Below are 27,576 nucleotides of genomic sequence, written 5' to 3' on the forward strand. Positions count from 1 at the left end.
GTATATGCACCTTACTACAGGGCACCGGTTTATTTAAAAGATTTGTTAATGGACTTAAAGGGAGACTTAGACCCCAATACAATAGTACTGGGGGACTTCAATACTCCACTCTCAGAAATAGACAGATCAATAGGACAGAAGATCAACAAGGATACAGTAGATTTAAATGACACTATAGCCCAAATGGATCTCACAGATATATACAGAACTTTCAATCCTACAGCTAAAGATTTTACATTCTTCTCAGCAGTACATGGAACCTTCTCTAGGATTGACCACATACTAGGCCATAAAGCAAGTCTCAGCAAATTCAAAAGAATTAGAATCATACCATGCAGCTTCTCAGACCATAAAGGAATGAAGTTGGAAATTAGCAACTCAGGAATCCCTAGAGCATACGCAAACACATGGAGATTGAACAACGTGCTCCTGAATGAACAATGGGTCATAGAAGAAATTAAAAGAGAAATCAAAAATTTTCTGGAAGTAATTGAGGATAACAGCACAACATACCAAAACTTATGGGACGCAGCAAAAGCAGTGTTAAGAGAAAAGTTTATATCCATAGGTGCCTACATCAAGAAATTGGAAAGGCACCAAATAGATGAGCTTTCAATTCACCTCAAGGATCTAGAAAATCTGCAGCAAATCAGACCCAAATCTAGTAGGAGAAGAGAAATAATTAAAATCAGAGAAGAAATCAACAGGATTGAATCAAGAAAAACATTACAAAAAGCAGCCAAGCGAGGAGCTGGTTTTTTGAAAAAATAAACAAAATTGACACCCCATTGGCCCAACTAACTAAAAAAAGAAGAGAAAAGACCCAAATCAATAAAATCAGAGATGAAAAAGGAAATGTAACAACAGACACCACAGAAATAAAAAGAATCATCAGAAATTACTACAAGGACTTGTATGCCAGCAAACAGGGAAACCTATCAGAAATGGATAGATTCCTGGACACATGCAACCTACCTACATTGAACCAGGAAGACATCGAAAACCTAAACAGAGCCATAACTGAGACAGAAATTGAAACAGTAATAAAGGCCCTCCCAACAAAGAAAAGCCCAGGACCAGATGGATTCACTGCTGAATTCTCAGACATTTAAAGAAGAACTAACTCCAATTCTTCTCAAACTATTCAGAACAATCGAAGAAGAGGGAATCCTCCCAAATTCTTTCTATGAAGCCAGCATCACCTTAATTCCTAAGCCGGGAAAAGATGCAGCACTGAAAGAGAATTACAGACCAATATCCCTGATGAACATAGATGCAAAAATCCTCAATAAAATTCTCGCCAATAGAATGCAACAACACATCAGAAAGATCATCCACCCAGACCAAGTGGGATTTATCCCTGGTATGCAGGGATGGTTTAATGTGCGCAAGACAATCAATGTGATACACCACATTAACAGACTGAAGAAGAAAAACCATATGATTATCTCAATAGATGCTGAGAAAGCATTTGATAAAATACCCGTTCATGATGAAAACTCTAAGCAAACAGGGTTTGGAAGGAACATTCCTCAATACAATCAAAGCAATCTATGAAAAACCCACAGCCAACATCCTATTGAATGGGGAAAAGTTGGAAGCATTTCCACTGAGATCTGGAACCAGACAGGGATGCCCACTCTCACCACTGCTATTCAATATAGTTCTGGAGGTTCTAGCCAGAGCTATTAGGCAAGAAAAAGAAATTAAAGGGATACAAATTGGGAAGGAAGAACTCAAACTATCCCTCTTTGCAGATGACATGATTCTTTATTTAGGGGACCCAAAGAACTCTACTAAGAGACTATTGGAACTCATAGAAGAGTTTGGCAAAGTAGCAGGGTATAAAATCAATGCACAAAAATCAACAGCCTTTGTATACACAGACAATGCCATGGTTGAGGAAGAACTTCTAAGATCAATCCCATTCACAATAGCTACAAAAACAATCAAATACCTTGGAATAAACTTAACCAAAGACGTTAAAGAGCTCTACGATGAAAATTACAAAACCTTAAAGAAAGAAATAGAAGAGGATACCAAGAAATGGAAAAATATCCCATGCTCATGGATTGGAAGACTCAACATCATCAAAATGTCCATTCTCCCAAAAGCAATTTATAGATTCAATGCAATACCAATCAAGATACCGAAGACCTTCTTCTCAGATCTGGAAAAAATGGTGCTGAAATTTATATAGAGGCACAAGAGACCTCGAATAGCTAAAGCAATCTTGTACAACAAAAACAAAGCTGGAGGCATCACAATACCAGATTTCAGGACATACTACAGGGCAGTTGTAATCAAAACAGCATGGTACTGGTATAGAAACAGATGGATAGACCAATGGAACAGAATTGAAACACCAGAAATCAACCCAAACATCTACAGCCAACTTATATTTGATCAAGGATCTAAAACCAATTCCTGGAGCAAGGACAGTCTATTCAATAAATGGTGCTGGGAAAATTGGATTTCCACGTGCAGAATCATGAAGCAAGACCTCTACCTTACACCTTACACAAAAATCCACTCAACATGGATTAAAGACCTAAATATACGACCTGACACCATCAAGTTACTAGAGAACATTGGAGAAACCCCTCAAGATATTGGCACAGGCAAAGAATTTCTGGAAAAGACCTGGGAGGCACAGGCAGTCAAAGCCAAAATCAACTATTGGGATTGCATCAAACTGAGAAGTTTCTGTACTGCAAAAGAAACAGCCAGGAGAGTGAAGAGACAACCGACAGAATGGGAAAAAATATTTGCAAACTATGCAACAGATAAAGGGTTAATAACCAGAATCTACAAAGAGATCAAGGAACTCCACAAAAACAAAACCAACAACCCAATTAAGAGATGGGCCAAGGACCTCAATAGACATTTTTCAAAAGAGGAAATCCAAATGGCCAACAGACACATGAAAAAATGTTCAAGGTCATTAGCAATCAGGGAAATGCAAATCAAAACCACAATGAGGTTTCACCTCACCCCGGTTAGAATGGCTCACATGCAGAAATCTACCAACAACAGATGCTGGCGAGGATGTGGGGAAAAAGGGACACTAACCCACTGTTGGTGGGAATGCAAACTGGTCAAGCCACTATGGAAGTCAGTCTGGAGATACCTCAGAAACCTGAAGATAACCCTACCGTTCGACCCAGCCATCCCACTCCTTGGAATTTACCCAAAGGAATTTAAATTGGCAAACAAAAAAGCGGTCTGCACCCTAATGATTATTGCAGCTCAATTCACAATAGCTAAGACCTGGAACCAACCTAAATGCCCATCAACGGTAGACTGGATAGAGAAATTATGGGATATGTACTCTTTAGAATACTATACCGCAGTAAGAAACAACGAAATCCAGTCATTTGCAACAAGATGGAGGAATCTGGAACACATCATGCTGACTGAACACCAAAAAGGAAACCTCCTGAAGTGAAATGGACACTATGAGAAACGGTGACTTGATCAGCATAGCCCTGACTGTTAATGAACAACTTAATACATTATCACTCTTAGTAGTTTTTTTGTCTGTTCTACTTAATATGACTGGTTTAATTCTGTAATTAATACACAGTTATTCTTAAGTGTTGAAATTTAACTGAAATGTGATCCCTGTTAAACATAAGAGTGGGAATAGGAGAGGGAAGAGATGTACAACTTGGGACATGCTCAAGCTGACTTGCCCCAAATGGTGAGTTAGAAACATACCAGGGGACTCCAATTTAATCCCATCAAGGTGGCATGTACCAATGCCATCTCACCAGTCCAAGTGATCAATTTCAGTTCACAATTGATCATAATGAAAGGACTAAGAGTCAAAGGGAGCACATAAACAAGTCTAGTACCTGCTAATACTAACTGATAGAATAAATAAAGGGGAGAGTGATCCAACATGGGAAGTGAGATACTCAGCAGACTCATAGAATGGTGGAGTCCTAAACAGCACTCTGGCCTCAGAATCAGCCCTAAAGGCATTCGGATCTGGCTGAAAAGCCCATGAGAGTATTTCAGGCATGGAAAGCCAAGACACTCTGGCCAAAAAAAAAAAAAAAAAGAAAAAAAAAAAAACCCTAAATGAAAGATCTCTGTGAGTGAGATCCCAGTGGAAAGAACAGGTCTTCAAAGAAGGAGGTACCTTTCTCTGAAGGGAGGAGAGAACCTCCACTTTGACTATGACCTTCTCTAAACAAGATAAGAGTCGGAGAACTCAAGGGGCTTCCATAGCCTTGGAAACTCATGACTGGTGCATAGGGAGATTACTGATGCCATAAACAGGAGTGTCAATTTGTAAAGTCAACAACAGGAGTCACTGTGCACTTACTCCTCATGTAGGATCTCTGTCCTTAATGTGCTGTACATTGAGACTTAATGCTATAATGAGTACTCAAACAGTATATTTTGCTTTGTGTTTCTATGGGGGTGCAAACTGTTGAAATCTTTACTTAATGTATACTAAACTGATCTTCTGTAAAAAAAAAAAAAAAAGAACAAGAAGAAATTATCAATTCCCAACTTGACTCTCGCTGGGATTAAACATGACAATAGTTCTGATCTGATTTCATCATCATTCAAAAAATCATCTATTATTTTTCACTTTATGTTTGTGTGGGAGCAAACTGTTGAAATCTTTACTTAATGTATGCTAAACTGATCTTCTGTATATAAAGAGAATCGAAAATGAATCCTCATGTGAATGGAAGGGGAGAGGGAGTGGGAACGGGGAGGGATGCAGGTGGGAGAGACGATATGGGGGGGAAGCCATTGTAATCCATAAGCCGTACTTTGGAAATTTATATTCATTAAATAAAAGTTAAAAAAAATCTTGAAGAACAAAAGAATACATAGTTTGATGCTTTAAATGTATACACCTATACTAACAGCAGTTCTTAATATAAATTACGAAAAAAATAAATTGGCAATTGCAAAAGTAAAAATAAGTGTATTATATAATATTTGTATGTATATTCAAATGAACATATTCATAGGATTTCTTGAAAACAGATATATTCTCAGTTTCACTATTTAATATCAGAGGGACCAATGGCCATCTGTTTGACCAATGTAAATATTAGACTTCTCATCTCTAAAATAGAAATAACACTGTACACCTAACTGATAAAGTAGGACATATAATAAATGTAGTAGCTTTTTAATAATTATTATCTTCTGTATGAATTAGCTAAATTCTATTATGCAGTAGAGCTTATGTGTGTATATAAACATTTATCATTTGTATTCAGTTGTTCGTGAAAGCTGTGAAAAACTTTAATAACTTTAATACTGTACATTAATTTTTTTGGACAAGAAGAAAAAACCTTTGTGGAGATGGAATTCGAAGGAAATAACAGTAAGGAATAGTTTATTAAACACTACAAATGTGATTTTGAGGGGAGTCAGATATTAAGTTGATTAGTTTACTGTAATTGTTACAAAAATGCTTAATCTATTTGAATAATAAGTAGCATCCATATAATAAACACTGTACAACAGATGTTTTGTGCGTTTAGGAAAAGCACAAATACTAGGCATTTTTCTATTACTGTGTATTTCTTTTTAAGTGTGTATGTCTTATGGAAATGGATATAATCAAGGTTTTTTAACAAATAAAATATATAGTTCATGGGAAATAAACTGCTGAAGCATCTGCTGGTTTTGGTGTCCATGGGGTCCTGGAAGCAATCCCCAGTCCCCTGCTGGTACTGAGGCATGACTGTGTAGAGGCAGATCCCTTCCGGTACCTAGACAAGAGACATCAACATTGTGAAGTTCATAAAAAAAAAGTATGTCAGAAACTGAGTACTTATGCGAACGCTATTTTTCTTCTCCCCACCCCAGACTTAGACTATTTTAGATTCACAGAAAATGGCACAGAAGAAAGAAAATTCAACCAAAAATAGTTAGCTGAGTACTAATGTAGATACACTTACTCTGGCTAATGAAGGAGCTGTATGTCTTTGACATTGTTTTAAATAACTTCTCGAAGTCTTAGTTTTCTCATTTCTTAAATGGAGTCTGTTTATACTTGAATATTATGATTCAAACATAGAATTTATAAAAGCTAACCAAGATACTAAAATAAACTTTGTCACACTAATAGCTCACTCTTCAGCACACTCTGCTTAGATTATTTGCATTATTTCTCTTTATAATAACTACTTCTCAAGACTAAAATGTAAACCTCTGTTCTAAACTGAAGAGTTATCAAAGCAATAAATTACTCACTGCCTTGTAAACAGCTCCAGGCATGTGACACTTCACGCTCACATCACATACTGAGTGCACGCACCACACCAACTGTTTTCTCTAAGATGATTTAATATACTGAATTTTGAATTGGAATTAGAAGACTGAAAACACAAAACATAGAATATGGAGGTAACAGAGAGAGCGAGTTAATATCATCCCTAGCGGAGTATGTACTAATAATTTATGTATGGATTAATGGCAAAGGCAATCAAAAAGATAAAACATTTTTAAGAGTTAGAAATGAAAAGGGCTGGGACCAGCATTGTGGCATAGTGGGTGAAGTCGCCATTTATGACACCAGAAACCCATATGGTGGCTGGTTTTTGATCCAGCTACTCTACTTCCAGCCCAGCTCCCTGCTAATGTGCCTGGGAAAAGCAGTGGAAGATGGCCCAAGTACTTGGGCCCCTGCACTCATGCGGTAAACCCAAGTGAAGCTCCTCGATCCTAACTTCAGCACGGCCCCTCCCTGGTTTTTGCATGAACCAGTGGATATAAGACCTCTCTCTCTCCCTCTCTCTCTGTGTGTGTGTGTGTGTGCGTGTGTGTCTACTTCTTGCTCTGTAACTCTGCCTTTCAAATAAATAAATAAATCTTAAAAAAAAAAAAGAAATGAAAAGGGCTGGTTGGCATTTAATTGGATGGGGAGGAGAGGGAAAGAAAGGATATAGAAACAGTGTTTAGATCTTGGCTTGAGTGATCACAGGAAGAAAGCAACCGCATTAGGAAAAGCTTTCAGATTCTCAGCTTTGTCTGAATCCACTGAGCTGCTCCTATTTCAAAAACCCACTCATTCCATCCTGAATCTGACATGAACTCTAAAACCCGTAATAGTTCAACATAAGTAATTATGTAATAACACGATGAAAATTTGAATCTGATTCACAGTGAAGCTGGTCTTGTATTTACAAGATGGAAAAAGTTGTGTTACAATCACCAGGTAAGCTCTCTGGTTCTCTGGTATTAGCTTAAACAGAGCGTTTAAAGCTTTGAGCTATTTGTTGCATTTTTATGAATTCTTCTTAGGAACAAGCATCTCTCTTCCAGGCTTCTAGAGTCTAGAAGGCATAAAGGAATCCACATTTATCTATCTATCTATCATCTATCTATCTATCTATCATCTATCTATCTATCATCTATCTATCTATCATCTATCTACTAGGATAGGTCAGATGCTTGGTACAACTGCTGTGTTGCCACTTGGGATAACTGCATCTGATACTGCAGGTCTAGGTTCAAGTCAGAGCTCAACACACAATCCAGCTATGTGATAATTGGCATTCTTCGAGGCAGCAGGTGATGACTCAAGTATTTGGGTCCCTGCCATTCATGTGAGAAACCCGAATTGGATTTCTCTGGTATGGACCAGCCTTAGCTGTTGCAGGTATTTAGGAAGAGAGCCTGTGGATCGAGGTTTTCTCTCTGTCCCTCTTTCAAATAAAATAAAAACAATTGAGTAAAAACAATGTACACAGACACACACACACGTATAGTCAGGGAAAACAGGAGACAGGAGGAGGGGTAACAAGGCTTATAATCAAAAGAAAATTATTTCTCTGAATAAATATTTATTTATGAATCAAAATTAAATTAGTGTTGATATTTTTAAAAAGTATATAAAAGTACATGAAACATCGAAGGAATTCATTGTAATGTCATGTTATTTCTTGAATGCAGTGCTGCAAATATCAGCAGCCTATACAAACAGTTGGAATGTGATTGAGGAATGAGTTATCAATTTTAAAATACCGAAAGGGATTGAGGAAATAAATTGCACATTTCTATTAAAAATAATTACTATTTTCACTTATTTTTTTCTGAATTTTACATTTTTCTTTAATCCTATTTATTTTATAGTCTTCTCAAATTATCTTCAGAATCATGTGGAGTACAATTTTATCTATACAAATTTCTATATATCTATCTCCATCTTTTTCTCAATAGTTTTTATTATTATAGCTCATCGATAGAGTGTGCAAACATCAGTCATTTTTTATTTTATAAAAGTATTACAGTCAGGGCCAGCACTGTGGTTTAACGGGTAAAGCTACCACCTGCAGTGCCGGCATCCCATATGGGCAGCGGTTCGAATCCCGGATACCCTACTTCCGATCCAGCTCTCTGCTGTGGCTTGGGAAAGCAGTAGAAGATGGCCCAAGTCCTTAGGCCCCTTCACCCAAGTGGGAGATCTGGAAGAAGCTCCTGGCTCCTGGCTTCAGATCGGCACAGTTCCGACCATTGTGGCTATCTAGGGAGTGAACCAGTGGATGGAAGACCTCTCTCTCTGCCTCTCCTTCTCTCTCTGTGTAACTCTGACTTTCAAATAAATAAATAAATCTTTCTAAAAAAAAGTATTACAGTCAATTAATTAGAGATATTAGATTTTTTAAATAGTATTCAAAATGATTAGGTATCTACTCTGACAGTGAAATTAGAACTTCAGCAGTAAATGTACATTTCAGTTATAAGACAGGAAACCAAGGACTACTTAATCAGAGGAAGGAAGTAGCATATTCCTTTGAAAGAGAAGTGGATCTGAAATGTTGCCGTAATTATGTCACTTTTTTCGCAGCAACATAGTTGTTAGACTCCCATTTCTGCTCTTTATCCACTTTACTTAATTAAATATGATGGCATGGTATTCTGTAGATTTTAGATACTTTTATCCAATGTGTAGGAGGAAATTGAAGAATAGAGGGTGAATAACTTAACCAAGCTCTAGCCATTTCAGTGACAAGAGTTGAAAATGATACTTTAGGCCTATTATTTCTTTTTATGAACCCAGAAGACAAACAACATTTTTAAAATAATTCAAAGAAATGAATTCTATGAAGCTTTAAACAAAATATAGAGGCCGGCATTGCAGCATAGTGGTTTAAGCTGCTGCCTGGGACACCCACATCCCATACGGGCTCCTGTTGAGTCCCAGCTCCTCCACTTCCTATCGAGCTCCCTGATAATGTGCCATGGGGGCATCAGGAGATGGCCCAAGTACTTGGGTCCCTGCATCCACATGGGAGACCTGGAGGAACCTTTCAGCATGGCATTTGCTGAAGTTTGCAGTGGCTTACATAAGACAACAATGAAGCTGTTGGTCTTATTTAATTCTTTCTTTCCCTAAAGATTCTCTGTAATGTGTGTTGCTGTTTGGATGCCTTTTATCCATAATAAAACTTTTTTCCAAAATTGGAGACAATCCTTTCTAAGTCTGCTGCTACTTTATAAACTAAGTTTATGAACCATCCTAAAGCACTTGTCATTTGATAACGTACAGAGAATCTTTTCCAAACTAGCTTCCAACTCAAAACACTTTCTTTGCTCATACATGAGAAGCAGCTCATCTTCCATTCAAGTTTGTTAGTGAGATTTCAGCAATTCAATCACATCTTCAGGCTCCACTTCTAATTTAAGTTGTTTTACTATATTTACCACCTCAACAGTTACTTTGTCTGCTGATGTCTCCAACCGCTCCAGGTCATCTGTGAGGAATGTAATCAATATCTTCTATACTCCTATTACTGATGATATTTTGATCTCCTCCCATGTATCACAGATTCTCTTATTGGAAGACAGAATAGTGAATACTTTCCAGAAGATTTTCAACTTACTTTATCCAGATCCATAGAAGGAATCACTATCCATCGCTATCCTAGGAAGGCTTAACCTTATGAAATGTGTTTCTTAAACAATAATATTGAAAATCAAAATTACACTTAATTTATGGGCTTCATTTGAGTTAATGAATGGTGTGTTAGCAGGCACAAAACAACAATTTCATTGCAAATCCCTACAAGAATGCCTGGGTGACAATTTGCATTGTAAATCACTAATAGTATTTTGAAAGGAATTTTTTTATTGTTCTTATTCTGAGTAGCAGATCTTAACAATGGGATCAAATTATGTTGCTTGTAGATATATTTTCTTTTTTTTTTTTTTTTTTTTTTTTTTTTTTTATGACAGGCAGAGTGGACAGTGAGAGAGAGAGAGACAGAGAGAAAGGTCTTCCTTTTGCCGTTGGTTCACCCTCCAATGGCCGCCGCGGCTGGCGCGCTGCGGCCGGCGCACCGCGCTGATCCGATGGCAGGAGCCAGGAGCCAGGTGCTTTTCCTGGTCTCCCATGGGGTGCAGGGCCCAAGCACCTGGGCCATCCTCCACTGCACTCCCTGGCCACAGCAGAGGGCTGGCCTGGAAGAGGGGCAACCGGGACAGAATCCGGCACCCCGACCGGGACTAGAACCCGGTGTGCCGGCGCCGCTAGGCGGAGGATTAGCCTAGTGAGCCGCGGCGCCGGCCTTTTTTTTTAATTTCACAGATAGAGTTAGACAGTGAGAGAGAGAGAGACAGAGAGAAAAGTCTTCCTTCGATTGGTTCACCCCCCAAATGGCTGCTATGGCTGGAGCTATGCCAATCTGAAGCCGGGAGCCAGGTGCTTCTTCCTGGCTCCCACACAGCTGTAGGAGACCAAGCACTTGGGCCATCCTCCACTGCCTTCCTGGTCACAGCAGAGAGCTGGACTGGAAGAGGAACAACCGGGACTAGAACCCGGTGCCCATATGGGATGCTGGTGCCATAGGCAGAGGATTAACCAAGTTAGCCACGGCTCTGGCACAGATATATTTTCATTTTAACAGATATATTTTTATTTAGACTGTGTTTTTCCACTTATGAATCACAGGCTAAATCTATACAGTCTATATAGTACAAAGAATATATAGGATGATTCCTAGGAGCCCTGGGTTTTTCTTAATGCAAATGAATATTGGCTTCAATATAAAGTCATTAGCTGCATTACATTAGAAGCTTTTAAGTGAGGTATTGACTTCTCCCTCTGGATATTTGTACTAGATAGCATCTTCACGCAATGCAGAGCTATTTCACCTACATCACAAGTCTGTTATTTAATGTAGCTGCTTTCTGGAAAATTTGCTTAAGCTTCTTCATCAAAATGCTGTTTCACCTTTCACTCTGTTGTTTGGAGAGTGCCTTGTTTCCTTAAGCCTCATGAACCAACCTATAATTTATGACTTTTCTTCCACAGCATTCATTGAAGAGAGCTCATGCCTTGCCCTGGATTAGGCTTTAGCTTAAAGGAATGTTGTGGCTGGTTTCATCTTTTATCCTGACTATTAAAAAGCATCTCCCTACCAGAATTACAGTTTTTCCACTTTTTTTAATCATCCAAATGCTTCCGGCACCGCAGCTCAATAGACTAATCCTCCACCTGCAGTGCCGGCACACTGGGTTCTAGTCCCGGTCAGGGTGCCAGATTCTGTTCCAGTTACTCCTCTTCCAGTCCAGCTCTCTGCTGTGGCCCGGGAAGGCAGTGGAGGATGGCCCAAGTGCTTGGGCCCTGCACCCGCATGGGAGACCGCACTTGGCTCCTGGCTCCTGGCTTCAGATCAGCGCGGTGCGCCAGCCACAGTGACCATTGGAGGGTGAACCAACGGAAAAGGAAGACCTTTCTCTCTGTCTCTCTCTCTCTTTCACTGTCCACTCTGCCGGTCTGAAAGAAAGGAAGGAAGAAAGAAAGAAAGAAAGAAAGAAAGAAAGAAAGAAAGAAAGAAAGAAAGAAAGAAAGGAAGGAAGGAAGGAAGGAAGGAAGGAAGGAAGGAAGGAAGGAAGGAAGGAAGGAAGAAAGGAAGAAAGGAAGAAAGGAAGAAAGGAAGAAAGGAAGAAAGGAAGAAAGGAAGAAAGAGAAAAGAAAAGAAATCATCCATGTGCTCATTGGATTAGGAATTTTAATTTCCTTCAAGAAATTTGCATTAGAAACTTGGCTAACTCTTTGGCTCTAGAGTCTTAACTTTTGGCCTAGCATGATTTTCAACACGCCTTTTTCACTAAGGTTAATTATTTATAGCTTTTGATGTAAAATTAGAGGTAGATCACTCTTCCTTTAACTTGAACTCTTAGATACCATTGGAAAATTATTACTTTAAATTGTTTTTTTTTTTTTTTTAGTTTATGGGACTAGAGAGGCCTAAGGAAAAGCAGATGGGGCAAGTTCAGTTGATGGAACAGTCACAACATGTGTCTATGCAATTTACCAACTTACATCGCCATGGTCCATGGACAACCAAAACAATTACAATAGCAATATCAAAAATCAGAGATCATCATAACACATATAATAATGAAAAAGTTTACAGTATTGCAAGAATTACTTAAAAGTATGATATAGGAACATGAAGTGAGTGCCTCATCTTGAAAAAATGATCAATCTGAGTTGTTACAAACCATCAATATGTAAAATTGCAACATTTCTAAAGTACCTTAAAGTGAAATGCAGTAAAATGAGGTACATCTCTATAGTAGTGAAAATGAAGCATAAGAATAGTGGACAATGATGAAAGAGTCTTTTTGTCTCATAGAGAGATGAATTCATAATTCTGTTTCTCAGTATGTGTTTCACCCTCATACTGCTAGCCTAGCATCTTCATTCTTCTACTATTAGAACCTCACTCTGCTCTTGTCTACATGCAATCATTTCATTGCTTTATTTTTTGCATTAGTTTGTTCTTTCTACCTTCTACACTTGCTATATTGTGCATATCCTGGATGTAATTATGCATAAGAGCATTGATTCAACTCTACCTTCTCTTTGCCATGAATTCTTTTCATAATTCTAGCACTCTGACTCAATATTGGTGGTATTTATTTGAATTGTTTAAAGAGAATTACTTAATTAATTAATTTTCCCTTTAAATATACATCAAACTTACTACCACCATTCAAGGTAAGAGTTGGTAATAAAACAGTGGTAGCATTATGTAGGTCGACCTTGCTAGCCTAAAAGTTAATAAATGCTACTTTATTGGTCTGATAAATAAATTGCATGTATTTTTCCTGCACTACCCTTCTAAATCAACATTGCTCGTGTAAAATATTGTTCACAGTGAATAATAGGTAATAGAGTTAGGATGGGATGTGTACTCTATAGAATACTATACAGCAGTAAAAAACAATGAAATCCAGTAATTTGCAACAGAATGGAGGAAACTGGAAAACATCATGCTGAGTGAATTAAGCCAGTCCCAAAGAGACAAACATCAGACGTTCTCCCTGATTGGTGACAACTAACCAAGCATCAAAAAGGAAACCTGTTAAAGTGAAATGGACACTATGAGAATCAGTGGCTTGATTAACCCTTGTCCTGACTGTCGAGGAACAACTCAATACTTTATGCCTTGTAGTATTTTTTTTGTTCTAAATAATACTATTGGTTGAACTCTTTAATTAACACACAATTATTCTTAGGTGTTTAAATATAACTGAAAAGTGATCCCTGTTAAATATAAGAGTGGCAATAAGAGAGGGAGGAGATGTACAGTTTGGCCCATGCTCAGTCAGACTTGCCCCAAACGGTAGAGTTAGAAACGTGCCAGGGGATTCCAATTCAATCCCATCAAGGTGGCATGTACCAATGCCATCTCACTAGTCAAAGTGATCAGTTTCAGTTCACAATTGATCCCACTGATAGGTCTAAGAGTCAAAGGGATCACATAAAAAGACTAGTGTCTGCTAATACTAACTGATAGAATTAAAGAGGGAGAGAACTACCCAACATGGGAAGCAGGATACATAGCTGACACATAGAATGGCTGATGTCCTAAACAGCACTCTGGCCTCAGAATCAGCCCTTAAGGCCTTCAGATCCGGCTAAAAAGCCCATGAAAGTATTTCAGGCATGGAAAGCCAAGACACTGTGAAAAAAAAAAAAAAAAAAGAAAACAACCAAAACTAAAAAAACCTAAATGAAAGATCTCTGTGAGCGAGATCACAGTGGAAAGAACAGGCCATCAAAGAAGGAGGTAACTTTCTCTGAAGGGAAGAGAGAACTTCCACTTTGACTGTGGCCTTGTCTAAATAAGATCAGAGTTGGCGAACTCAAAATGCTTCCATAGCCTTGCAACTCATGACAAGAACCTAGGGTGGTTACTGACGCCATAAACAAGAGTATCAATTGTTAAATCAATAACAGGAGTCACGGTGTACTTTCTCCCCATGTAGGATCTCTGTCCTTAATGTGTTGTCCAATGTGAATTAATGTTATAACTAGTACTCAAACAGTACTTTACATTTTGTGTTTCTGTGAAAACTGTTGAAATCTTTATTTAATATATGCTAAGTTGATCTTCTGTATATAAAGAGAATTGAAAATGAATCCTGATGTGAATGGGATGGGAGAGGGAGCAGGAGATGGGATGGTTGCGGGTGGGAAGGAGGTTATGGGGGGAAAAAGCCACAGTAATCCAAAGGCTGTACTTTGTAAATTTATATTTATTTATTTATTTTATTTTTAACTTTTATTTAATGAATATAAATTTCCAAAGTATAGATTTTGGATTACAGTGGCTTTTTCCCCCCTATAACGTCCCTCCAACTCACAACCCTCCCATCTCCTGCTCCCTCTCCCATTCCATTCACATCAAGATTCATTTTCAATTCTCTTTCTATACAAAAGATCAGTTTAGCATATATTAAGTAAAGATTTCAACAGTTTGCTCCCACACAGAAACATAAAGTGAAAAATACTGTTTAAGTACTAGTTAGAGCATTAAATCACAATGTACAGCACATTAAGGACAGAGATCCTACATGAGGAGTAAGTGCACAGTGACTCCTGTTGTTGACTTAACAAATTGACACTCTTGTTTATGGCCTCAGTAATCACCCTAGGCTCTTGTCATGAGCTGCCAAGGCTATGGAAGCCCCCTGAGTTCACCGACTCTGATCATATTCAGACAAGGCCATGGTCAAAGTGGAAGTTCTCTCCTCCCTTCAGAGAAAGGTACCTCCTTCTTTGAAGACCTGTTCTTTCCACTGGGATCTCACTTGCAGAGATCTTTCATTTAGTTTTTTTTTTTTTTTTTTTTTTTTCCCAGAGTGTCTTGGCTTTCCATGCCTGAAATACTCTCATGGGCTTTTCAGCCGGATCCACGTGCCTGGGATCTCACTCGTGGAGATCTTTCATTTAGGTGGTAGCTTCTGTCTTTAGCTTGGTCATTTTTAAGGTTTCCTACAAAAGTATTTTTATATTTATTCATCTTGTAGAATATTCTTTTTGCTTATCTTGTGTAGTATGAACCAGAAAGAGAAATTTGTGTTATATCTAAAGAATGGGATTAAGTTTTATTATTAGGGGCCGTCTGTCGCTCCCCCTCTTCGCGGAGGAACGACACTGAACCCTGCGCTATTCTTTTGTCTGCTCGGCCCTCCCCGGGTTTGCTGCTGGTTCTTCCCAGGTTGGCTGCCAACCCTTCCAACTCCGTGGAAGGGCGGTTCCCCCTAGCCACTTTCCCCACTTCCATGGGGGAGCGGCACACCACCGGCCGGCTCTCTCGGGGGCTGCACAGGTGTTCCTCAGGTGTTCCCTTTAGATGTTCCTGGTGCATGTTGTCTCTCTCCTCCTTTATGGTCCTCTTCCACCAATCCCAACTCTGCTACCCACACGCTGAGTACGCTGCTCTCCTGCAATCAGGAGCAGCTCCTACAGTTTATTGGTTGAACTGGAGGCAGCTGTGTAGAAGCTGTTTCCTCCTCTCCCAGCGCCATATTGTGGGAGAGCAGATGCATAGAATAAGTCTTAATTCCAGTAACTTAGTCTAGTCCGAGTTGCTCCCAGTTGCTCCCCACAGATCCCCCTTTCTTTTTATTTTTGGCGTTGATACGCACCTGTCTTCGGTGCCCCACGGCACACACTCTGCTCTGCTTGCTAGAGTTGCCCACAGGTGCTTACAAGCCCTATCAATCATGCAAACCGAATCTGGGTCCTCTCTTCGCCATGTTGTGAGGAGGTTTTTAGGCGCTGATGCGTGCCTGTGTTCGGTGCCCTGCAGCACATGCTCTGCTCTGCTCGAACTGCCTGCAGGTGCTTACAAGCCCTACCAATCAGGCAAACCGAATCCGAGCCTTCTCATTGCCGTATTGTGGGGAGACTTATTGATGTTGATTCGTGCCTGTCTTCGGTGACCTGCGGCGCATAAGCTGCTAGCCGCCCGCAGGTGCTTATCGTCCTAATCAGGCAGACCGAATCCAAGCTCTCTCATTGCCATGTTGAGGGGAGGCCTTATTTTTGTCTATTTCTCTATCTCCGGGCATTCCTATCTCTCCCATTTTACTTCTATCTGCCAGCATTCCTATTTCTCTCATTTTACTTCTAAATTTCTGTTTCTCTTGTCCCCGCGGCTTCCCGGCGCCCGCCCCGAGGCTGCTTCTCGGCGCCTCCCCTGCGGCGGCTTCCGGCTCTGAGCCGCTTCCTGGCTTCGCGCCCTCTCCGCGGTCTCCACGCCCTTCGCGCCCGCACCACGGCCTTCGCGCTAGCCCTGCGTTCCCTATCTATTCACACCCCACGCGCTCTTTCTGCACGCGGCGGCTTCCGCGAGTCACACAGCCTAGCTCACGTTTCCGCCACCGGTATTCAGTCTAAGTTTCCCGGGCTAACCTGGCGAATTCAAAGTAGCCTACGTTTCCGCCTTACGGTTTGGCTTCCCATCTTTTGCTCCCCGGGCTAATCTGATGGATTCCAACCTGGCGGCCCACGTATCTGCCTCTGGTTCCAGATTTTCACCTTTTGCTCCCCGGGCTGACTTGATGAATCCCAAGCTGGCTTACGTCTCCGCCTCGGCCTGCCCCCGCGGCTTCATCCTCCCTAACATTTTTCTCTACCCGGTATGTTTCCCTAAGTTTTCTTCCAACAATATTCCCCTCTCATTTCTCCTGGCTTCTCCCCACAGTCCGTATCCGAGTCTAAGTTTCTTCTAGGTTTCACTTTCGCTTTCAACCTTAGAGATTTCTCCCAGCTTCCCCCCGTAGTCCGTATCCGAGTCTATGCCTAGGCTTTCGATAGCTTCTTCCGGCACCTTTTCCATCCGGCTTTTCCCTAGGCTCTTTGCTAGTCTCTCTCTCCGGTATTTTTTCACTTTCCCCTTCTTCCCTCCTAGGTTTCCTATCCGAGTCACGGCACCATTATGTCGCTCCCCCTCTTCATGGAGGAACGACACTAAACCCTGCCTAGGCTTCATATCTGAGTCACGGCACCATTATGTCGCTCCCCGTCTTCGTGGAGAAACGTCACAGGACCCTGCGCTGTTCTCTTGTCTGCTCGGCCCTCCCCGGGTTCGCTGCTGGTTCTTCCTGGGTTGGCTACCGTCCCTCCACCTCCGTGGAAGGGTGGGCCCCCTGCCACTTTCCCCACTTCCATGGGGGAGCGGCACACCACCGGCCGGCTCTCTCGGGGGCTGCACAGGTGTTCCTCAGGTGTTCCCTTTAGATGTTCCTGGTGCATGTTGTCTCTCTCCTCCTTTATAGTCCTCTTCCACCAATCCCAACTCTGCTACCCACACGCTGAGTACGCTGCTCTCCTGCAATCAGGAGCAGCTCCTACAGTTTATTGGTTGAACTGGAGGCAGCTGTGTAGAAGCTGTTTCCTCCTCTCCCAGCGCCATATTGTGGGAGAGCAGATGCATAGAATAAGTCTTAATTCCAGTAACTTAGTCTAGTCCGAGTTGCTCCCAGTTGCTCCCCACAGCCGGCACTGTGGCAAGTGGTTTAATCCTCCACTTGCATGGCCAGCATTCCATATGGGCCCCGATTCAAGTCCTGGCTCCTCCAATTCTGATCCAGCTCTCTGCTATGGCTTGGGAAAGCAGTAGAAGACGGCCCAAGTCCTTGGGCCCCTGCACCTCCATGGAAGACCTGGAAAAAGCTCCTGGCTCCTGGCTTCAGATCAGCTCAGCTCCAGCCATTGTGGCCATTTGGGGAATGAACCAGTGGATGGAAAACCTTTCTCTTTGTCTCTTCCTCTCACTGTCTGTAACTCTATCTCTCAAGTAAATAAATAAAATTTTCAAAAAATATTAAAAGATCTTCTTTAAAATAATTTTATTATTAAACCTAAAACTATCATTATATATATTTTCAGCATAACCATACTTACTTAAATTTTGGAAGAAAAGATGTGTATCATATAGATATGATTAGGTATATGATTATATGTTTGTTTGTAAAATCCCTCAGCCTCTTGTTCTGAGTGGTGAGTTAATGAGTAGATAATTCACTCTGATGACCAAGTTATTTGTAGGTCAGTTATTTCTCAAATGATAAGCATGTCACAAATCTACTCCTGCATAGAAAGAAACTGAATATTCAAAATTGTTTTTCAAGTTTTTTAAGTAGTGACTCAGAACAGATTTAATAATCTGTCAGAATGATAATAACTATCTTCCTTGGCATCTCAATAGCACTCTATTCCTGTTTATTTCCTTCTCTGAAATCTTATGATTCTTGAATTCTATTAAAGCAATTTCTCCTGTTTTTCCCCATAACTTCTACTCCCAGTATTATTGTTGTCTGTTAAACTTTTTAGAGCAATCTATCTCTAGCTAGCCACTACTTATTAAAATAATTCACCATGCAGTCTTGGGCTTGCATGAATTATTGGCTCTTGGAAGATAAATGAAGCAAAGTTATAAATAATAACCTCTTCAGTAAATATTTCTCCAACTTTTATGGAATTAACTTTTATACTACTATGCTCCCAAATTAATATTCAGAATCCTAACTACCCCTGTGGTTATCTTTTCAAATGTGGCAACTATGGATTGGGAGCCTGTTTCAGTAGGCTTAGTATCCTTGTAAGAAGAGACATTTGAGGTCTTTCTCCCTCTTACCATTGTGCACGTATCTTGTAAAGACCATGTAAAGATACAGAAGGAAGATGGCTATCTGTAAGCCAGTCTCTCCAGAAACCAACTAAGCTGGACTCCTGACCATGGTTCCTGAAAATCATTATCACACTTCTGAAGACTCTTACATCCAATCACTTGCTCTTGAAGTTTCATTTATAATGATCTCCTCTTCTTATCCTCTGTTTTGTCATAGCTATGGCACACACACACACACACACACACAAGAAAGAGAGAGAAAATATATGTATTCAGGCAAAGGCTATTTCTATCTTTATAAAAATTTTATTTTTGAATAACACATGAAATATTTTAATAGAATTTCAAATGATATTTCTATACATGTATACAGTGCATAATAACCAATCATGTTAAGCATTTAGCATTTCTTTTTTATAAAAAGTTCAAAATCTTTTCTTGGAGTCCAGCGCTGTTGTGTAGTGAGTAAAGCTGCCACCTGCAGTCTCGGCATCCCTTATGGGCACTGGTTCGAGTCCCAGCTACTCCACTTCTGATCCAGCTCTCTGCTATGGTCTGGGAAAGCAGTACAAGATGGCCCAAGTCCTTGGGCTTCTGCACCCAAGTAGGAGACCTGGAAAAGGCTACTGGTTCTTACCTTCTGATTGGCACAGCTTCAGCTGTTGCAGCCAACTGGGGAGTGAACCAGTGGATGGAAGATCTCTCTCCCTCTCTCTGCCTTTCAAATAAGTAAATAAATCTTAAAACAAAAACAAAAACAAAAACAAAAAAAACACAAACCTCTAACAATCTTCTTGTAATGTGTTTTTTTCAGAGAGATAATATAATCTTATTCTATAATACCTTTATTGAGCAATAGAAAACCAAGAGGTTTTACTCCTAATTATCTTTTTTTAAAAGATTTATTTATTTATTTGAGTGGCAGAGTTACAGAGAGAAGAAGAGATGGAGAGAGAGAGAGAGAGAAAGAGAGAGAGAGAGAGGTCTTCCATCTGTTCATTCACTCCCCAAATGACCACAACAGTCAGAGCTGGGCTAATCCAAAGCTAGGAGCCAGGAGCTTCTTGGTCTCTCACACACATGCAGAGGCCCAAAGACTCTGGCCATCTTCTACTGCTTTCCCAGTCCATATCAGGGAACTGGATCAGAAGAGGAGCAGCCGGGACTTGTATAGGCACCCATATGAGTGGTTAGCACTGCAGGCAGCAGCTTTACCTGCTACACCACAGCGCTACCTACACCCCCACCCCACCCCCCACCAATAAATTTTTCCCATACCTCTTTTCACCCCACTTCACAGCTTATGGTAACTACCATGATGCATTTAATTTATATGGACAATTAGCTTGTTTTAATTTCTTGGCACTTTTGAATAGTGCTACATTAAATATGGGATTTCCCATGAGTTTTGATAGAATAATTTCATTCCCTTGGATATATATCCAGTAGTGGAGTTGCAGGATCATAGAGTAGTTCTATAATTAGTTTTTTAGGGACTTCCATACTTCCATATCTTTTTTCCTCAGTGACTGTTTTAATTTACATTCCCACCACATTGTGCAAGGGCTCACTTTTCTCCGCATCCCTGCCCACACTTTTTATCTTTTGTCTTGTTGATAATGGTCAATTTAACTGGAGTGATGTGTATCTCATTGTAGCTTTGATTTCTATTTCCCTGATGATGATACACCTATCTCACTCTCTTTACTATCACAAATCCACAATTGAGCATTGAAGCATGTTTACTGTTCTCAATATGTTATGTTTTCTTTACCATCAGATATCTTAGGCAAAGTAGGAATATGTGCTAATATACTTGTATTTGTTCCTGAGAAATGGCATTTGAGGTTACTGCCAAGGCTGAATCACTATGGCCTGTCTCTCCACAGGTTTGGCAGAACAAACTTGTCTACAATCTTAGCTACATCAAAGAAACAATGTTGCTAGAGTGTAAAGTACATCCTTTGGTAAATTCATTCTGCTCTAAAAGGAAAGTTATTGTACACTAAATAATCATTTAGTTTATTATTTCCCCATGCATAAAATCATTTATTAAAGTAGTAAAATTCTATAAACTGCCTTCACACATCATATGTATATAATCTTGTTATTTCAATTACATTTACTTAAATAGAATGGCCAAATAAAGCCTCTACACAATCAGACATTTATAAACTAAATCTATAGCAAACTTCTGGCCTTGTATGTCTTAAATTAGGAGTCCTTTTCTAGAACTCAATATCATTGACTTTCCACACAAATCCCAGTATAGTCTTAAGGATCTCATGCAATCCTTTCATTTCATAAAATCAAATAATGTACCATATTAACTGTAAAGTCACTTTAATCATTGGCATTATTAAGTCTGAGAGATTTAAAAGCACATTTTCCAGTATCATCACTTTTCCTAGGCCTTTATAATCCATATTAGCCTTGATTTACAGTTGCTTGGAGTGCACCATAATATCTCTCAAATAATTTTTTGTTTGCATTTATAATTATCTTTTTCTTTGTGTAGTTTTTTTTCCCCATGATTCTTTATCTTAGTATCATAAAACAGTTGCTCTATGAGCAACAGATTCTTAAATAGTTTTTTTCCTCCTACATATCCCAATTTCTGAAGAAAACAAGAATCATTAATACTTTTCTCATAACTTTTATTAACCATATTCTTTCTTTTGAATTTCTGTTTAAGCTTTTGGTGATTTAAAAATCTATCAGCAAATGTTTTCACACCCTTCTCATTGTTATTCTTTTGAATCTGGGTGTACTTGCCACTGCTTTGTCCCACAGGGCCACACTATGTGACTTGCAAGTGTAACTCAGAAAAGTCCATGCTGTTTCTGTTTGTCCACTCAGGCTTGGAGCCCTCACTTTCATGTAGACCTAATGCTACACTTGTTGAAAGAGCAGTTTAAGTGCATCTGTTGAGAGTCACGGCTGAAGACTTTATCCCAAACCAATTTTTCATCCCAATCCATGTTCTGAACACGTAGGTAAAGAAACCATTTTTAGGGCAGTGATTCATGTCCCAGCTGCTCCACTTCTGAACCATCTCTCTGATTATGACCTAAGAAAGCAGTAGAGGAGGATGGTCCAAGTGCTTAGGTCCCTGCACCCACCTAGGAGACCCAGAGTCTGGCTTCAGATCAGCCCAGCACTAGCCATTGTGGCCATTTGGGGAGTGAAACAGCAAGTGGATGATCTCTCTCTCTCTTTCTCTCTCTCTCCCTCTCTGTTACTGTGCCTCTCAAATAAATAAATAACTCTTCAAAAAAAAAAAAAAAAAAAGAAACAATTTTGGAAGTGTTTGCTCCAGTTACCACTGTTGTCTTGAGTTATTATAGGCACCCAGTTAAGTCATCCTATTGCGGGACATCAGGTAGGTAGTGGAGAAGCTCAGGTCTGTCTGACAGCCCCTTGCTGACCTGTCTGACAGCATGGATATGACAACTCCAGACAAACTACTTCTGGACAGCACCTCACCTTACTGTGGGGTGGGTCTGATCTACAATTGACAGCTCCAGTCAAATCTCCCCAATGCTGACAACTCCTGGCACCTGTGAAAGTCCCTGATTGACAGCTCCTGGCAATTCACATTTTGACAACCACAGCTCACCCACACCAGGACAGTTGCAGCCAGCTCATATAACAACCTGGCCCAGCACACATGACAATTCCCCTTCTGCACACCATCCAGGCTCCCTTCCCTTCTTGTGCATAAGCCCGGCCTCCCTTTCTGGGCATGGTGCAAGCAGACCTCCCGTGTTCCATAGCATTGCAAACTTTCAAGCAGCCTTAGCTGAAAATATCTAACATGTCTCTAGGATATCTTCCCCTCCAACACCCTCTCCCCCATGATATTTAGGTCATTTTAATGCCATTATAATAAAATTCTCATGTGGGGCATGTCCATTTCAATAATGCCCCAATACTATGACACTTCTGATATTTCTGAAAATGGGCATCGAATCAGGCAGAGCTTGAGCCCTGCCCCTTAACTCGACCCCTCCCCCATCAAATATTCAGCTGGGCTCCTCCCTAGACACAATGCTCTATGCTTTTGGAAGGAACAAAGGAAAGCTTAACTTTGTTGACAAGGCTTTTCCCTTTATGGAGAGCTTTTTCACTGTTGGAAATTATTCTACAGTCAAAGTTTTTTCCTTGTTTGGGGCCTTTTTGCATTTGTGGTTGTTCATGCATGACTTGGTTCTTGAGCTTGCATTTTGATTTGATCCAAGTAAATCTTGCTCTCATGTTTTTATGCCCTCACCTTTGAAATATTTCATTTATGGAAGGAAGAACCTGTAGGAAGTCTAGCATGGAGTCCCTTGTCCCATAACAATCCCAGCTGAGAATTCAGAAGTAGTGAAGCAGAAAGAAGAATTGACACTGTGCCCTGAATTTCTGACTCAGAATGTGTGGGTGTAACAAACGGGTAGTTTTTTACCTTAGTGTTATGGATAATTTGCTTTTTATTAATAGATAATCAGAATGATACCTTTGAATAATCAAGGAATATTAACAAAAGACAAATATTTTTTATAAAGTGATATAAATGACCTGAGATACATGGTACAATCAATTAGAAGCTGTAAACTGTATAAAGTTGTAATAAGTAATAATAAAACCATGTCACATATAATCAATTTAGATTTCCAGTACATAGAACCATAAACTTTATAATATGTGAAATTAATCTTTTTGATAAAAGCACTTTAAGATGCATGCTTAGTTTTAAATGTATTTACAGTTTGTTATGCTGATTTCAATCAATAGGACTAGAGCATGATTATTAATATCAATAGCCTACAGTCTTATAGTTTAGGAAAATTGAAAAGTCCTTCTCTATTTCAGGAAAAAAATGTATCCAACTTGATGTAAAAATTCAGAAATAACTCCATTATCACTACTATGAAATATTGGCCAAAGCTTATGCAATGCATGATCAACAACAAATAACAATGCTTGAAATCCTACAATTCTCTGAAAAAAGATGAAATTGTAAAAGTTTAAGTTGAGATATTTTCTGAATAAATTTATGCAGAAAAATGCTGATACATTTCATAAATAACCATGTTAGCAAACTTCTGTATAGTTTAATTATTTTACTCTAAATTGAATACATAATTCAAAATGGCATGGACAATTTAAAAATATGTATCTATTTCCAAATTATTCTCTAGAGTGAATTATATAATTTTCTTCCAACAGGTAGCTATATTAATTTCTCTCAAAATACCAACTAGTCTTGGAATAATTTTAAAAATTTACAATGGATAAATTATATAAAGTATTTAGTTATTCACTCATTAATTAGTTGAATGAACACCAACCATATGCCACACACTAGTTGCAGATTGGAAGTCATGGAAAAGAATTATATAATGTAGTAAATGAATTTAAAATACATAGTAGTAAATAGGGGGAAAAGGTGAAGTAGATTAATATACCTAAGATAGGGTACACTGGCAGAAGGTCAGCGATATATGAAACTGAGAAAATAGAATATTCTTAGGTTCTGTCTCACCTTCTGATGCATCAGCCTTGCATGTTGAAAGCAGTTTTGAGGACTAGAGTTGAGGTGTGATCAAAAGTGCTCAGGAAACAGAATATGGTGAAACAGATACTTGATATCTTGGACAAACACAATCATAATTTTGCTTGTTCTGCAGCCAGAGGTCACCAGTACTCTTAGGAGCCATTCCGGATTTTCTTTGCATTTCTCAAGTGGGATCTCAAAGGACTGTAATGGCTACCATCATGGGATAACTAATTTATCACCTCATGAATATTCACTGAATCATCAATAGTAAATATATCATGAGTATGCAGGACTTTCTGGTCATTTCATCCCTTTTTAATCTTTGTTCAGCAAAGACATTATTTCTTTAATTTATCTTTGCTTAAAATGTCTCACAAATTAACATTTTCCTTTAATTCATGCCTCATACGTTTCACAATTTATTAACTTACTTATCTGCAATGATGTGTTTAATGATTTTGTCTACATTATTTCAACTACCTGCTTACTTTTTTACATACATGTAGTACATCTTATAAGTTTCATCCATTCCATTTATTTTCTTGTCTTTATAGCAAAACAAAACATTCTCAAATAATGTACACAGAATACTTTAAAAACTATCCTTAGAATATTAAACTTCAAACACATCTTACAAATAATTTTATAACACCAAGTCTCTAATATCATGTCAGGCAATGGAAAACCTGGATCTCAAGTCTGATCACTTTGAAACTGGGTGCTGGGTGCAGTAGGTTAAGATGCCTTGTTGTGCCAGCAAGCCATATAGGAGTGCTGGTTTGAGTTACAGTTGTGCCAGTTCTGATCCAGCTCTCTGTAATGTGCCTGGGAATGGTGCTTGAGACACTGCCACCCCTGTGGAAGACCAGATGGGGTTCCTGGCTCCAGACTTTCTCTCTCTTTCCCTCTCTCTTTCTCTCTTTCTCCATCTCACCCCTTTAAAAACAACAGATCAAACACATTACTATCAATTAAATCAATCTAATTTTTCTAAAAGTCCCATCAAGTAGCCCCAGAAATTGTGTATTGTACTTCTTTCAACAATTCTGATTTATTTTATTTTTTAGATAGTTTTTAAAAATATTTTCTATTTTGATCTACTTGAAAGGTAGAGTGGCAGAAAAAGAGAGAGAGAACTTCCATCCATGAGTTCAGTCCCCACATGTCTGAAATGGTCAGGGGCTCATGCCAGACCAAAGTCAGGGCACTGGGATCTCCATCACAGACTCCCTTGCATGTGAGAGATCTTTGAAAAAGTTTATTTATAATGCATAATATGAAAAATCTATGTGTAGAATTCAGAATGGTTTCGAACCAAAAAAAAGCTTATCTTCTTGGAAAAAAAAAAGAAAAAACTACTTATTTGAGATACAGAGAGACAAAAAACTAATTCCCTCAATTGCCTGTAACAGCCAGTGCTGGGTTGAGGATGAAACTACAATTTTCGAATTGACAGGTGACAGGAACCCCATTACTTGAGCCATCACCCCTCACCCCCAGATCCTGCGTTAGTGGGAGGATGGAGACAGAGACAGGTATAGAACTCTGCCACTCAGATACAGAACACAGATGTCTTATTTCTAGGTCAAATATCTGACAATAATCTGATAGTTTAATTTAATCTTCCATGAACTTTTGGAAGTACTCTTTATGGTCTCATGACCTGAAAACATTTTGTGGGCGGAATGATAACCAATGTGCCTTAAAACTTCAACATATGAACTTTTGGAAAACTTAAAGCTATTGAAGGATTGGCGCTGTGACATAGCTGGTAAAGCCACCACCTGCAGTACTGGTATCCCATTTGGGTGCTGATTCGAGTCCCGGCTGCTCCATTTCTGATCCAGCTCTCTGCTATGGCTTGGGAAAGCAATGGAAGTCACCTACCTGGGAGACCCAGAAAAAGCTCCAGAATCCTGGTTTTGGATTGGCCCAGGTCTGGCCATTGCGGCCATTTGGGGAGTGAACCAGCAGACGGGAGACCTCTCTCTCTCTCTCTTTCTCTCTCTCTCTCTCCCTCTTTTTCTCTCTGCCTCTAAAATAAATAAATTAATTAAAAAAGATATTTGGATACAAGAATTATCAAACCATTCTAATTTGTCAAAATATTCACGTCAATGGAACATAAGAAAGTTTCTTTCTAATTTAAGTCTAGTTAAAAGTCTCTAAACTGTTGAAAAGATTAGACTTAAAAGAGTGAAATTTTCTCAACCTTATTTTCATACTTTTTTGACTTATTTTATTTGATGATATATTTATTTACCTTAAAGTCAGAGTTACAGAGAAAGAGGAACCCCCCCCCCCACACACACACACACAGAGAGAGAGACAGAGAGACAGAGAGACAGAGAGAGAGAAGGAGATCTTCCATTTGCTTGTTCACTTCCTAGATGACTACAATGGCCAGGGCTAAGTCAGGCTGAAGGCAGGAGCCAGGAGGTCTATCTGGGCCTCCCATGAGGGTGGCAGAGCGCAAGCACTTTGGCCATCTTCTGTAGCTTTTCCCAGGCCAATATCAGGGAGCTGGATCGGAAGTGGAGTACCTAGGACTCCAGCACCAATATTGGATGCTGGAGTCACAGGAGACAACTTTAACCACTATGCCAGACCCAACTTCATATTTTAATAGCCAATGATTGTCACAGCTTTAGTTTTTCTTTGCTTTTCTTCCTTCTGTTTTGTTTTTATTTTAGTTGTGAACTTCTATGATAAAAAGTAGTTCTGCTTAAACATCGGCAGAGCCTTAAAAACAGTTCAATTTACCTCTTCACATTTTTCCTTGTTTAGAAAATTGGAAATTGGTGGAAAATATGCCTTTTCCATGAACATTTTGAAGATCTCTTGGGCTTATTATTTTTATGGATGCCATTAAATCTTCTATTTGTTTTTCTTAACAAATAGGGAGAAGAATATTTTTCCAAATTCAGAGAAAAAGTGTTTTTTCAGCTGAAGTACAAACTTGCCATTTTTGTTGCCCCAGAAACCAAGGCAAAATTGGCTACAGTAAGTGCATTCATCTAGGTATATCTCTAGAGATAGAGAGACCCTGAATTGAGATCAAAGGCCATTCCACTGCAACCCAAATAGGGTTTCTTTCTTGATAGAATAATA

General features: G+C 39.3%; 1 long non-coding RNA gene across 2 annotated transcripts in view; it reads right to left on the reverse strand.

Moving 5' to 3' along the window:
• Nucleotides 1-5,344: 5,344 nt before the first annotated feature.
• Nucleotides 5,345-27,576, reverse strand: part of LOC127493946 (uncharacterized) — a 35,247-nt gene continuing 13,015 nt past the window's right edge. For both annotated transcript variants that reach the window (XR_011388304.1, XR_007924541.2), the window contains exon 3: nucleotides 5,345-5,750. This is a non-coding gene — a long non-coding RNA (uncharacterized lncRNA). The remainder of the gene's footprint in view (nucleotides 5,751-27,576) is intronic.

The sequence above is a fragment of the Oryctolagus cuniculus genome, chromosome 4 (genome assembly GCF_964237555.1).
Source record: "Oryctolagus cuniculus chromosome 4, mOryCun1.1, whole genome shotgun sequence".
NCBI lineage: Eukaryota > Metazoa > Chordata > Mammalia > Lagomorpha > Leporidae > Oryctolagus > Oryctolagus cuniculus.